Genomic DNA, 15156 nt, shown 5'->3' with positions numbered 1-15156 from the left:
TTTGAAAGTTTATTAATTTCACGAAAGCTTTAGTAAGAAACGCACATGCGTTTCTTTGTCAAGACAAGCAGTTGTTTGCTACGTGTGAAAGCACTGTTAGAACTGAGATCAGGTTTAATTTCCTCAGTACAAGCTTTACTTTGAAAGATAATCGCGTTCTTTTGAAAGTTTATTAATTTCACGCAAGCTTTAGTAAGAAACGCTCATGCATTTCTTTGTAAAGACAAGCAGTTGTTTGCTCCGTGTGAAAGCACTGTTAGAACTGAGATCAGTGTTGCTTTTCTTAGTACAAGCTTTACTTTGAAATTTAATCACGTTCTTTTGAAAGTTTATTAATTTTACGAAAGCTTTAGTAAGAAAGGCTCATGCGTTTCTTTGTAAAGACAAGCAGTTGTTTGCTACGTGGGAAAGCACTGTTAGAACTGAGATCAGTGTTGCTTTTCTCAGTACAAGCTTTACTTTGAAAGATAATCGCGTTCTTTTGAAAGTTTATTAATTTCACGAACGCTTTAGTAAGAAACGCTCATGCGTTTCTTTGTAAAGACAAGCAGTTGTTTGCTACGTGTGAAAGCACTGTTAGAACTGAGATCAGTGTTGCTTTTCTCAGTACAAGCTTTACTTTGAAAGATAATCGCGTTCTTTTGAAAGTTTATTAATTTCACGAAAGCTTTAGTAAGAAACGCAAATGCGTTTCTTTGTAAAGACAAGCAGTTGTTTGCTACGTGTGAAAGCACTGTTAGAACTGAGATCAGGTTTAATTTTATCAGTACAAGCTTTACTTTGAAAGATAATCGCGTTCTTTTGTAAGTTTTTTAATTTCACGAAAGCTTTAGTAAGAAACGCTCATGCATTTCTTTGTAAAGACAAGCAGTTGTTTGCTACGTGTGAAAACACTGTTAGAACTGAGATCAGAGTTGCTTTTCTCAGTACAAGCTTTACTTTGAAATTTAATCGCGTTCTTTTGAAAGTTTATCAATTTCACGAAAGCTTTAGTAAGAAACGCTCATGCGTTTCTTTGTAAAGACAAGCAGTTGTTTGCTACGTGTGAAAGCACTGTTAGAACTGAGATCAGTGTTGCTTTTCTCAGTACAAGCTTTACTTTGAAATTTAATCGAGTTCTTTTGAAAGTTTATTAATTTCACGATAGCTTTAGTAAGAAACGCACATGCGTTTCTTTGTAAAGACAAGCAGTTGTTTGCTACGTGTGAAAGCACTGTTAGAACTGAGATCAGGGTTGCTTTTCTCAGTACAAGCTTTACTTTGAAAGATAATCGCGTTCTTTTGAAAGTTTATTAATTTCACGAAAGCTTTAGTAAGAAACGCTCATGCATTTCTTTGTAAAGACAAGCAGTTGTTTGCTCCGTGTGATAGCACTGTTAGAACTGAGATCAGTGTTGCTTTTCTCAGTACAAGCTTTACTTTGAAAGATAATCGCGTTCTTTTGAAAGTTTATTAATTTCACGAAAGCTTTAGTAAGAAACGCACATGCGTTTCTTTGTCAAGACAAGCAGTTGTTTGCTACGTGTGAGAGCACTGTTAGAACTGAGATCAGGTTTAATTTCCTCAGTACAAGCTTTACTTTGAAAGATAATCGCGTTCTTTTGAAAGTTTATTAATTTCACGCAAGCTTTAGTAAGAAACGCTCATGCATTTCTTTGTAAAGACAAGCAGTTGTTTGCTCCGTGTGAAAGCACTGTTAGAACTGAGATCAGTGTTGCTTTTCTCAGTACAAGCTTTACTTTGAAATTTAATCGCGTTCTTTTGAAAGTTTATTAATTTTACGAAAGCTTTAGTAAGAAAGGCTCATGCGTTTCTTTGTAAAGACAAGCAGTTGTTTGCTACGTGGGAAAGCACTGTTAGAACTGAGATCAGTGTTGCTTTTCTCAGTACAAGCTTTACTTTGAAAGATAATCGCGTTCTTTTGAAAGTTTATTAATTTCACGAACGCTTTAGTAAGAAACGCTCATGCGTTTCTTTGTAAAGACAAGCAGTTGTTTGCTACGTGTGAAAGCACTGTTAGAACTGAGATCAGTGTTGCTTTTCTCAGTACAAGCTTTACTTTGAAAGATAATCGCGTTCTCTTGAAAGTTTCTTAATTTCACGAACGCTATAGTAAGAAACGCTCATGCGTTTCTTTGTAAAGACAAGCAGTTGTTTGCTACCTGTGAAAGCACTGTTAGAACTGAGATCAGTGTTGCTTTTCTCAGTACAAGCTTTACTTTGAAAGATAATCGCGTTCTCTTGAAAGTTTCTTAATTTCACGAACGCTATAGTAAGAAACGCTCATGCGTTTCTTTGTAAAGACAAGCAGTTGTTTGCTACCTGTGAAAGCACTGTTAGAACTGAGATCAGTGTTGCTTTTCTCAGTACAAGCTTTACTTTGAAAGATAATCGCGTTCTTTTGAAAGTTTATTAATTTCACGAAAGCTTTAGTAAGAAACGCTCATGCATTTCTTTGTAAAGTAAAGCAGTTGTTTGCTACATGTGAAAGCACTGTTACAACTGAGATCAGGTTTAATTTTATCAGTACAAGCTTTACTTTGAAAGATAATCGCGTTCTTTTGAAAGTTTATTAATTTCACGAAAGCTTTAGTAAGAAACGCTCATGCGTTTCTTTGTAAAGACAAGCAGTTGTTTGCTACGTGTGAAAGCACTGTTAGAACTGAGATCAGTGCTGCTTTTCTCAGTACAAGCTTTACTTTGAAAGATAATCGCGTTCTTTTGAAAGTTTATTAATTTCACGAAAGATTTAGTAAGAAACGCTCATGCGTTTCTTTGTAAAGACAAGCAGTTGTTTGCTACGTGTGAAAGCACTGTTAGAACTGAGATCAGGTTTAATTTTATCAGTACAAGCTTTACTTTGAAAGATAATCGCCTTCTTTTGAAAGTTTATTAGTTTCACGAAAGCTTTAGTAAGAAACGCTCATGCGTTTCTTTGTAAAGACAAGCAGTTGTTTGCTACGTGTGAAAGCACTGTTAGAACTGAGATCAGTGTTGCTTTTCTCAGTACAAGCTTTACTTTGAAAGATAATCGTGTTCTTTTGGAAGTTTATTAATTTCACGATAGCTTTAGTAAGAAACGCCCATGCGTTTCTTTGTAAAGACAAGCAGTTGTTTGCTACGTGTGAAAGCACTGTTAGAACTAAGATCAGTGTTGCTTTTCTCAGTACAAGCTTTGCTTTGAAAGATAATCGCGTTCTTTTGAAAGTTTATTAATTTCACGAAAGCTTCAGTAAGAAACGCTCATGCGTTTCTTTGTAAAGACAAGCAGTTGTTTGCTACGTGTGAAAGCACTGTTAGAACTGAGATCAGGTTTAATTTCCTCAGTACAAGCTTTACTTTGAAAGATAATCGCGTTCTTTTGAAAGTTTATTAATTTCACGAAAGCTTTAGTAAGAAACGCACATGCGTTTCTTTGTAAAGACAAGCAGTTGTTTGCTACGTGTGAAAGCACTGTTAGAACTGAGATCAGGTTTAGTTTCCTCAGTACAAGCTTTACTTTGAAAGACAATCGCGTTCTTTTGAAAGTTTATTAATTTCACGAAAGCTTTAGTAAGAAACACTCATGCATTTCTTTGTAAAGACAAGCAGTTGTTTGCTACGTGTGAAAGCACTGTTAGAACTGAGATCAGTGTTGCTTTTCTCAGTACAAGCTTTACTTTGAAAGATAATCGCGTTCTTTTGAAAGTTTATTAATTTCACGAAAGCTTTAGTAAGAAACGCACATGCGTTTCTTTGTAAAGACAAGCAGTTGTTTGCTACGTGTGAAAGCACTGTTAGAACTGAGATCAGGTTTAATTTCCTCAGTACAAGCTTTACTTTGAAAGATAATCGCGTTCTTTTGAAAGTTTATTAATTTCACGAAAGCCTTAGTAAGAAACACTCATGCGTTTCTTTGTAAAGACAAGCAGTTGTTTGCTACGTGTGAAAGCACTGTTAGAACTGAGATCAGTGTTGCTTTTCTCAGTACAAGCTTTACTTTGAAAGATAATCGCGTTCTTTTGAAAGTTTATTAATTTCACGAAAGCTTTAGTAAGAAACGCACATGCGTTTCTTTGTAAAGCCAAGCAGTTGTTTGCTACGTGTGAAAGCACTGTTAGAACTGAGATCAGGTTTAATTTCCTCAGTACAAGCTTTACTTTGAAAGATAATCGCGTTCTTTTGTAAGTTTATTAATTTCACGAAAGCTTTAGTAAGAAACACTCATGCATTTCTTTGTAAAGACAAGCAGTTGTTTGCTACGTGTGAAAACACTGTTAGAACTGAGATCAGTGTTGCTTTTCTCAGTACAAGCTTTACTTTGAAATTTAATCGCGTTCTTTTGAAAGTTTATTAATTTTACGAAAGCTTTAGTAAGAAAGGCTCATGCGTTTCTTTGTAAAGACAAGCAGTTGTTTGCTACGTGTGAAAGCACTGTTAGAACTGAGATCAGTGTTGCTTTTCTCAGTACAAGCTTTACTTTGAAAGATAATCGGGTTCTTTTTAAAGTTTATTAATTTCACGAAAGCTTTAGTAAGAAACGCTCATGCGTTTCTTTGTAAAGACAAGCAGTTGTTTGCTACGTGTGAAAGCACTGTTAGAACTGAGATCAGTGTTGCTTTTCTCAGTACAAGCTTTACTTTGAAAGATAATCGCGTTCTTTTGAAAGTTTATTAATTTCACGAAAGCTTTAGTAAGAAACGCACATGCGTTTCTTTGTCAAGACAAGCAGTTGTTTGCTACCTGTGAAAGCACTGTTAGAACTAAGATCAGTGTTGCTTTTCTCAGTACAAGCTTTACTTTGAAAGATAATCGCGTTCTTTTGAAAGTTTATTAATTTCACGAAAGCTTTAGTAAGAAACGCACATGCGTTTCTTTGTCAAGACAAGCAGTTGTTTGCTACGTGTGAAAGCACTGTTAGAACTGAGATCAGGTTTAATTTCCTCAGTACAAGCTTTACTTTGAAAGATAATCGCGTTCTTTTGAAAGTTTATTAATTTCACGCAAGCTTTAGTAAGAAACGCTCATGCATTTCTTTGTAAAGACAAGCAGTTGTTTGCTCCGTGTGAAAGCACTGTTAGAACTGAGATCAGTGTTGCTTTTCTTAGTACAAGCTTTACTTTGAAATTTAATCGCGTTCTTTTGAAAGTTTATTAATTTTACGAAAGCTTTAGTAAGAAAGGCTCATGCGTTTCTTTTTAAAGACAAGCAGTTGTTTGCTACGTGTGAAAGCACTGTTAGAACTGAGATCAGTGTTGCTTTTCTCAGTACAAGCTTTACTTTGAAAGATAATCGCGTTCTTTTGAAAGTTTATTAATTTCACGAAAGCTTTAGTAAGAAACGCAAATGCGTTTCTTTGTAAAGACAAGCAGTTGTTTGCTACGTGTGAAAGCACTGTTAGAACTGAGATCAGGTTTAATTTCCTCAGTACAAGCTTTACTTTGAAAGATAATCGCGTTCTTTTGAAAGTTTTTTAATTTCACGAAAGCTTTAGTAAGAAACGCTCATGCATTTCTTTGTAAAGACAAGCAGTTGTTTGCTACGTGTGAAAACACTGTTAGAACTGAGATCAGTGTTGCTTTTCTCAGTACAAGCTTTACTTTGAAAGATAATCGCGTTCTTTTGAAAGTTTATTAATTTCACGAAAGCTTTAGTAAGAAACGCTCATGCGTTTCTTTGTAAAGACAAGCAGTTGTTTGCTACGTGTGAAAGCACTGTTAGAACTGAGATCAGTGTTGCTTTTCTCAGTACAAGCTTTACTTTGAAATTTAATCGAGTTCTTTTGAAAGTTTATTAATTTCACGAAAGCTTTAGTAAGAAACGCACATGCGTTTCTTTGTAAAGCCAAGCAGTTGTTTGCTACGTGTGAAAGCACTGTTAGAACTGAAATCAGGTTTAATTTTATCAGTACAAGCTTTACTTTGAAAGATAATCGCTTTCTTTTGAAAGTTTATTAATTTCACGAAAGCTTTAGTAAGAAACGCTCATGCGTTTCTTTGTAAAGACAAGCAGTTGTTTGCTACGTGTGAAAGCACTGTTAGAACTGAGATCAGTGTTGCTTTTCTCAGTACAAGCTTTACTTTGAAATTTAATCGCGTTCTTTTGAAAGTTTATTAATTTCAAGAAAGCTTCAGTAAGAAACGCTCATGCGTTTCTTTGTAAAGACAAGCAGTTGTTTGCTACGTGGGAAAGCACTGTAGGAACTGAGATCAGTGTTGCTTTTCTCAGTACAAGCTTTATTTTGAAATTTAATCGCGTTCTTTTGAAAGTTTATTAATTTCACGATAGCTTTAGTAAGAAACGCACATGCGTTTCTTTGTAAAGACAAGCAGTTGTTTGCTACGTGTGAAAGCACTGTTAGAACTGAGATCAGGGTTGCTTTTCTCAGTACAAGCTTTACTTTGAAAGATAATCGCGTTCTTTTGAAAGTTTATTAATTTCACGAAAGCCTTAGTAAGAAACACTCATGCGTTTCTTTGTAAAGACAAGCAGTTGTTTGCTACGTGTGAAAGCACTGTTAGAACTGAGATCAGTGTTGCTTTTCTCAGTACAAGCTTTACTTTGAAAGATAATCGCGTTCTTTTGAAAGTTTATTAATTTCACGAAAGCTTTAGTAAGAAACGCACATGCGTTTCTTTGTAAAGCCAAGCAGTTGTTTGCTACGTGTGAAAGCACTGTTAGAACTGAGATCAGGTTTAATTTCCTCAGTACAAGCTTTACTTTGAAAGATAATCGCGTTCTTTTGTAAGTTTATTAATTTCACGAAAGCTTTAGTAAGAAACACTCATGCATTTCTTTGTAAAGACAAGCAGTTGTTTGCTACGTGTGAAAACACTGTTAGAACTGAGATCAGTGTTGCTTTTCTCAGTACAAGCTTTACTTTGAAATTTAATCGCGTTCTTTTGAAAGTTTATTAATTTTACGAAAGCTTTAGTAAGAAAGGCTCATGCGTTTCTTTGTAAAGACAAGCAGTTGTTTGCTACGTGTGAAAGCACTGTTAGAACTGAGATCAGTGTTGCTTTTCTCAGTACAAGCTTTACTTTGAAAGATAATCGGGTTCTTTTTAAAGTTTATTAATTTCACGAAAGCTTTAGTAAGAAACGCTCATGCGTTTCTTTGTAAAGACAAGCAGTTGTTTGCTACGTGTGAAAGCACTGTTAGAACTGAGATCAGTGTTGCTTTTCTCAGTACAAGCTTTACTTTGAAAGATAATCGCGTTCTTTTGAAAGTTTATTAATTTCACGAAAGCTTTAGTAAGAAACGCACATGCGTTTCTTTGTCAAGACAAGCAGTTGTTTGCTACCTGTGAAAGCACTGTTAGAACTAAGATCAGTGTTGCTTTTCTCAGTACAAGCTTTACTTTGAAAGATAATCGCGTTCTTTTGAAAGTTTATTAATTTCACGAAAGCTTTAGTAAGAAACGCACATGCGTTTCTTTGTCAAGACAAGCAGTTGTTTGCTACGTGTGAAAGCACTGTTAGAACTGAGATCAGGTTTAATTTCCTCAGTACAAGCTTTACTTTGAAAGATAATCGCGTTCTTTTGAAAGTTTATTAATTTCACGCAAGCTTTAGTAAGAAACGCTCATGCATTTCTTTGTAAAGACAAGCAGTTGTTTGCTCCGTGTGAAAGCACTGTTAGAACTGAGATCAGTGTTGCTTTTCTTAGTACAAGCTTTACTTTGAAATTTAATCGCGTTCTTTTGAAAGTTTATTAATTTTACGAAAGCTTTAGTAAGAAAGGCTCATGCGTTTCTTTTTAAAGACAAGCAGTTGTTTGCTACGTGTGAAAGCACTGTTAGAACTGAGATCAGTGTTGCTTTTCTCAGTACAAGCTTTACTTTGAAAGATAATCGCGTTCTTTTGAAAGTTTATTAATTTCACGAAAGCTTTAGTAAGAAACGCAAATGCGTTTCTTTGTAAAGACAAGCAGTTGTTTGCTACGTGTGAAAGCACTGTTAGAACTGAGATCAGGTTTAATTTCCTCAGTACAAGCTTTACTTTGAAAGATAATCGCGTTCTTTTGAAAGTTTTTTAATTTCACGAAAGCTTTAGTAAGAAACGCTCATGCATTTCTTTGTAAAGACAAGCAGTTGTTTGCTACGTGTGAAAACACTGTTAGAACTGAGATCAGTGTTGCTTTTCTCAGTACAAGCTTTACTTTGAAAGATAATCGCGTTCTTTTGAAAGTTTATTAATTTCACGAAAGCTTTAGTAAGAAACGCTCATGCGTTTCTTTGTAAAGACAAGCAGTTGTTTGCTACGTGTGAAAGCACTGTTAGAACTGAGATCAGTGTTGCTTTTCTCAGTACAAGCTTTACTTTGAAATTTAATCGAGTTCTTTTGAAAGTTTATTAATTTCACGAAAGCTTTAGTAAGAAACGCACATGCGTTTCTTTGTAAAGCCAAGCAGTTGTTTGCTACGTGTGAAAGCACTGTTAGAACTGAAATCAGGTTTAATTTTATCAGTACAAGCTTTACTTTGAAAGATAATCGCTTTCTTTTGAAAGTTTATTAATTTCACGAAAGCTTTAGTAAGAAACGCTCATGCGTTTCTTTGTAAAGACAAGCAGTTGTTTGCTACGTGTGAAAGCACTGTTAGAACTGAGATCAGTGTTGCTTTTCTCAGTACAAGCTTTACTTTGAAATTTAATCGCGTTCTTTTGAAAGTTTATTAATTTCAAGAAAGCTTCAGTAAGAAACGCTCATGCGTTTCTTTGTAAAGACAAGCAGTTGTTTGCTACGTGGGAAAGCACTGTAGGAACTGAGATCAGTGTTGCTTTTCTCAGTACAAGCTTTATTTTGAAATTTAATCGCGTTCTTTTGAAAGTTTATTAATTTCACGATAGCTTTAGTAAGAAACGCACATGCGTTTCTTTGTAAAGACAAGCAGTTGTTTGCTACGTGTGAAAGCACTGTTAGAACTGAGATCAGGGTTGCTTTTCTCAGTACAAGCTTTACTTTGAAAGATAATCGCGTTCTTTTGAAAGTTTATTAATTTCACGAAAGCTTTAGTAAGAAACGCTCATGCATTTCTTTGTAAAGACAAGCAGTTGTTTGCTCCGTGTGATAGCACTGTTAGAACTGAGATCAGTGTTGCTTTTCTCAGTACAAGCTTTACTTTGAAAGATAATCGCGTTCTTTTGAAAGTTTATTAATTTCACGAAAGCTTTAGTAAGAAACGCACATGCGTTTCTTTGTCAAGACAAGCAGTTGTTTGCTACGTGTGAGAGCACTGTTAGAACTGAGATCAGGTTTAATTTCCTCAGTACAAGCTTTACTTTGAAAGATAATCGCGTTCTTTTGAAAGTTTATTAATTTCACGCAAGCTTTAGTAAGAAACGCTCATGCATTTCTTTGTAAAGACAAGCAGTTGTTTGCTCCGTGTGAAAGCACTGTTAGAACTGAGATCAGTGTTGCTTTTCTCAGTACAAGCTTTACTTTGAAATTTAATCGCGTTCTTTTGAAAGTTTATTAATTTTACGAAAGCTTTAGTAAGAAAGGCTCATGCGTTTCTTTGTAAAGACAAGCAGTTGTTTGCTACGTGGGAAAGCACTGTTAGAACTGAGATCAGTGTTGCTTTTCTCAGTACAAGCTTTACTTTGAAAGATAATCGCGTTCTTTGAAAGTTTATTAATTTCACGAACGCTTTAGTAAGAAACGCTCATGCGTTTCTTTGTAAAGACAAGCAGTTGTTTGCTACGTGTGAAAGCACTGTTAGAACTGAGATCAGTGTTGATTTTCTCAGTACAAGCTTTACTTTGAAAGATAATCGCGTTCTTTTGAAAGTTTATTAATTTCACGAAAGCTTTAGTAAGAAACGCAAATGCGTTTCTTTGTAAAGACAAGCAGTTGTTTGCTACGTGTGAAAGCACTGTTAGAACTGAGATCAGGTTTAATTTCCTCAGTACATGCTTTACTTTGAAAGATAATCGCGTTCTTTTGAAAGTTTTTTAATTTCACGAAAGCTTTAGTAAGAAAGGCTCATGCGTTTCTTTGTAAAGAAAAGCAGTTGTTTGCTCCGTGTAAAAGCACTGTTAGAACTGAGATCAGTGTTGCTTTTCTCAGTACAAGCTTTACTTTGAAATTTAATCGCGTTCTTTTGAAAGTTTATTAATTTTACGAAAGCTTTAGTAAGAAAGGCTCATGCGTTTCTTTGTAAAGACAAGCAGTTGTTTGCTACGTATGAAAGCACTGTTAGAACTGAGATCAGTGTTGCTTTTCTCAGTACAAGCTTTACTTTGAAATTTAATCGCGTTCTTTTGAAAGTTTATTAATTTCACGAAAGCTTCAGTAAGAAACGCTCATGCGTTTCTTTGTAAAGACAAGCAGTTGTTTGCTACGTGGGAAAGCACTGTAGGAACTGAGATCAGTGTTGCTTTTCTCAGTACAAGCTTTACTTTGAAAGATAATCGCGTTCTTTTGAAAGTTTATTAATTTCACGAAAGCTTTAGTAAGAAACGCACGTGCGTTTCTTTGTCAAGACAAGCAGTTGTTTGCTACGTGTGAAAGCACTGTTAGAACTGAGAACAGGTTTAATTTTCTCAGTACAAGCTTTACTTTGAAAGATAATCGCGTTCTTTTGTAAGTTTATTAATTTCACGAAAGCTTTAGTAAGAAACGCTCATGCATTTCTTTGTAAAGACAAGCAGTTGTTTGCTCAGTCTGAAAGCACTGTTAGAACTGAGATCAGTGTTGCTTTTCTCAGTACAAGCTTTACTTTGAAATTTAATTGCGTTCTTTTGAAAGTTTATTAATTTCACGAAAGCTTCAGTAAGAAACGCTCATGCGTTTCTTTGTAAAGACAAGCAGTTGTTTGCTCAGTGTGAAAGCACTGTTAGAACTGAGATCAGTGTTGCTTTTCTCAGTACAAGCTTTACTTTGAAATTTAATCGCGTTCTTTTGAAAGTTTATTAATTTCACGAAAGCTTCAGTAAGAAACGCTCATGCGTTTCTTTGTAAAGACAAGCAGTTGTTTGCTACGTGGGAAAGCACTGTTAGAACTGAGATCAGTGTTGCTTTTCTCAGTACAAGCTTTACTTTGAAAGATAATCGCGTTCTTTTGAAAGTTTATTAATTTCACGAAAGCTTTAGTAAGAAACGCACATGCGTTTCTTTGTCAAGACAAGCAGTTGTTTGCTACGTGTGAAAGCACTGTTAGAACTGAGATCAGGTTTAATTTCCTCAGTACAAGCTTTACTTTGAAAGATAATCGCGTTCTTTTGAAAGTTTATTAATTTCACGCAAGCTTTAGTAAGAAACGCTCATGCATTTCTTTGTAAAGACAAGCAGTTGTTTGCTCCGTGTGAAAGCACTGTTAGAACTGAGATCAGTGTTGCTTTTCTCAGTACAAGCTTTACTTTGAAATTTAATCGCGTTCTTTTGAAAGTTTATTAATTTTACGAAAGCTTTAGTAAGAAAGGCTCATGCGTTTCTTTGTAAAGACAAGCAGTTGTTTGCTACGTGGGAAAGCACTGTTAGAACTGAGATCAGTGTTGCTTTTCTCAGTACAAGCTTTACTTTGAAAGATAATCGCGTTCTTTTGAAAGTTTATTAATTTCACGAACGCTTTAGTAAGAAACGCTCATGCGTTTCTTTGTAAAGACAAGCAGTTGTTTGCTACGTGTGAAAGCACTGTTAGAACTGAGATCAGTGTTGCTTTTCTCAGTACAAGCTTTACTTTGAAAGATAATCGCGTTCTTTTGAAAGTTTATTAATTTCACGAAAGCTTTAGTAAGAAACGCACATGCGTTTCTTTGTAAAGACAAGCAGTTGTTTGCTACGTGTGAAAGCACTGTTAGAACTGAGATCAGGTTTAATTTCCTCAGTACAAGCTTTACTTTGAAAGATAATCGCGTTCTTTTGAAAGTTTATTAATTTCACGAAAGCTTTAGTAAGAAACGCTCATGCATTTCTTTGTAAAGACAAGCAGTTGTTTGCTACGTGTGAAAGCACTGTTAGAACTGAGATCAGTGTTGCTTTTCTCAGTACAAGCTTTACTTTGAAATTTAATCGCGTTCTTTTGAAAGTTTATTAATTTTACGAAAGCTTTAGTACGAAAGGCTCATGCGTTTCTTTGTAAAGACAAGCAGTTGTTTGCTACGTGTGAAAGCACTGTTAGAACTGAGATCAGTGTTCCTTTTCTCAGTACAAGCTTTACTTTGAAAGATAATCGCTTTCTTTTGAAAGTTTATTAATTTCACGAACGCTTTAGTAAGAAACGCTCATGCGTTTCTTTGTAAAGACAAGCAGTTGTTTGCTACGTGTGAAAGCACTGTTAAAACTGAGATCAGTGTTGCTTTTCTCAGTACAAGCTTTACTTTGAAAGATAATCGCGTTCTTTTGAAAGTTTATTAATTTCACGAAAGCTTTAGTAAGAAACGCACAGGCGTTTCTTTGTAAAGACAAGCAGTTGTTTGCCTCGTGTGAAAGCACTGTTAGAACTGAGATCAGGTTTAATTTCCTCAGTACAAGCTTTACTTTGAAAGATAATCGCGTTCTTTTGAAAGTTTATTAATTTCACGAAAGCTTTAGTAAGAAACGCTCATGCATTTCTTTGTAAAGACAAGCAGTTGTTTGCTACGTGTGAAAGCACTGTTAGAACTGAGATCAGTGTTGCTTTTCTCAGTACAAGCTTTACTTTGAAATTTAATCGCGTTCTTTTGAAAGTTTATTAATTTTACGAAAGCTTTAGTACGAAAGGCTCATGCGTTTCTTTGTAAAGACAAGCAGTTGTTTGCTACGTGTGAAAGCACTGTTAGAACTGAGATCAGTGTTCCTTTTCTCAGTACAAGCTTTACTTTGAAAGATAATCGCTTTCTTTTGAAAGTTTATTAATTTCACGAAAGCTTTAGTAAGAAACGCTCATGCGTTACTTTGTAAAGACAAGCAGTTGTTTGCTACGTGTGAAAGCACTGTTAGAACTGAGATCAGGTTTAATTTCCTCAGTACAAGCTTTACTTTGAAAGATAATCGCGTTCTTTTAAAAGTTTATTAATTTCACGAAAGCTTTATTAAGAAACGCACATGCGTTTCTTTGTCAAGACAAGCAGTTGTTTGCTACGTGGGAAAGCACTGTTAGAACTGAGATCAGGTTTAATTTTCTCAGTACAAGCTTTACTTTGAAAGATTATCGCGTTCTTTTGAAAGTTTATTAATTTCACGACAGCTTTAGTAAGAAACGCACATGCGTTTCTTTGTAAAGACAAGCAGTTGTTTGCTACGTGTGAAAGCACTGTTAGAACTGAGATCAGTGTTGCTTTTCTCAGTACAAGCTTTAATTTGAAAGATAATCGCGTTCTTTTGAAAGTTTATTAATTTCACGAAAGCTTTAGTAAGAAACGCACATGCGTTTCTTTGTAAAGCCAAGCAGTTGTTTGCTACGTGTGAAAGCACTGTTACAACTGAGATCAGGTTTAATTTTATCAGTACAAGCTTTACTTTGAAAGATAATCGCGTTCTTTTGAAAGTTTATTAATTTCACGAAAGCTTTAGTAAGAAACGCTCATGCGTTTCTTTGTAAAGACAAGCAGTTGTTTGCTACGTGTGAAAGCACTGTTAGAACTGAGATCAGTGTTGCTTTTCTCAGTACAAGCTTTACTTTGAAAGATAATCGCGTTCTTTTGAAAGTTTATTAATTTCACGAAAGATTTAGTAAGAAACGCTCAAGCGTTTCTTTGTAAAGGCAAGCAGTTGTTTGCTACGTGTGAAAGCACTGTTAGAACTGAGATCAGGTTTAATTTTATCAGTACAAGCTTTACTTTGTAAGATAATCGCCTTCTTTTGAAAGTTTATTAGTTTCACGAAAGCTTTAGTAAGAAACGCTCATGCGTTTCTTTGTAAAGACAAGCAGTTGTTTGCTACGTGTGAAAGCACTGTTAGAACTGAGATCAGTGTTGCTTTTCTCAGTACAAGCTTTACTTTGAAAGATAATCGCGTTCTTTTGAAAGTTTATTAATTTCACGAAAGCTTTATTAAGAAACACTCATGCGTTTCTTTGTAAAGACAAGCAGTTGTTTGCTACGTGTGAAAGCACTGTTAGAACTGAGATCAGTGTTGCTTTTCTCAGTACAAGCTTTACTTTGAAAGATAATCGCGTTCTTTTGAAAGTTTATTAATTTCACGAAAGCTTTAGTAAGAAACGCACATGCGTTTCTTTGTCAAGACAAGCAGTTGTTTGCTACGTGTGAAAGCACTGTTAGAACTGAGATCAGGTTTAATTTCCTCAGTACAAGCTTTACTTTGAAAGATAATCGCGTTCTTTTGTAAGTTTATTAATTTCAAGAAAGCTTTAGTAAGAAACACTCATGCATTTCTTTGTAAAGACAAGCAGTTGTTTGCTACGTGTGAAAACACTGTTAGAACTGAGATCAGTGTTGCTTTTCTCAGTACAAGCTTTACTTTGAAAGATAATCGCGTTCTTTTGAAAGTTTATTAATTTCACGAAAGCTTTAGTAAGAAACGCTCATGCGTTTCTTTGTAAAGACAAGCAGGTGTTTGTTACGTGTGAAAGCACTGTTAGAACTGAGATCAGTGTTGCTTTTCTCAGTACAAGCTTTACTTTGAAATTTAATCGAGTTCTTTTGAAAGTTTATTAATTTCACGAAAGCTTTAGTAAGAAACGCACATGCGTTTCTTTGTAAAGACAAGCAGTTGTTTGCTACGTGTGAAAGCACTGTTAGAACTGAAATCAGGTTTAATTTTATCAGTACAAGCTTTACTTTGAAAGATAATCGCTTTCTTTTGAAAGTTTATTAATTTCACGAAAGCTTTAGTAAGAAACGCTCATGCGTTTCTTTGTAAAGACAAGCAGTTGTTTGCTACGTGTGAAAGCACTGTTAGAACTGAGATCAGTGTTGCTTTTCTCAGTACAAGCTTTACTTTGAAATTTAATCGCGTTCTTTTGAAAGTTTATTAATTTCAAGAAAGCTTCAGTAAGAAACGCTCATGCGTTTCTTTGTAAAGACAAGCTGTTGTTTGCTACGTGGGAAAGCACTGTAGGAACTGAGATCAGTGTTGCTTTTCTCAGTACAAGCTTTATTTTGAAATTTAATCGCGTTCTTTTGAAAGTTTATTAATTTCACGATAGCTTTAGTAAGGAACGCACATGCGTTTCTTTGTAAAGACAAGCAGTTGTTTGCCACGTGTGAAAGCACTGTTAGAATTGAGATCAGGGTTG

This window comes from Chionomys nivalis, chromosome 26 (assembly GCF_950005125.1).
Source record: "Chionomys nivalis chromosome 26, mChiNiv1.1, whole genome shotgun sequence".
Lineage (NCBI taxonomy): Eukaryota > Metazoa > Chordata > Mammalia > Rodentia > Cricetidae > Chionomys > Chionomys nivalis.
This window is presented reverse-complemented; position numbering follows the sequence as displayed.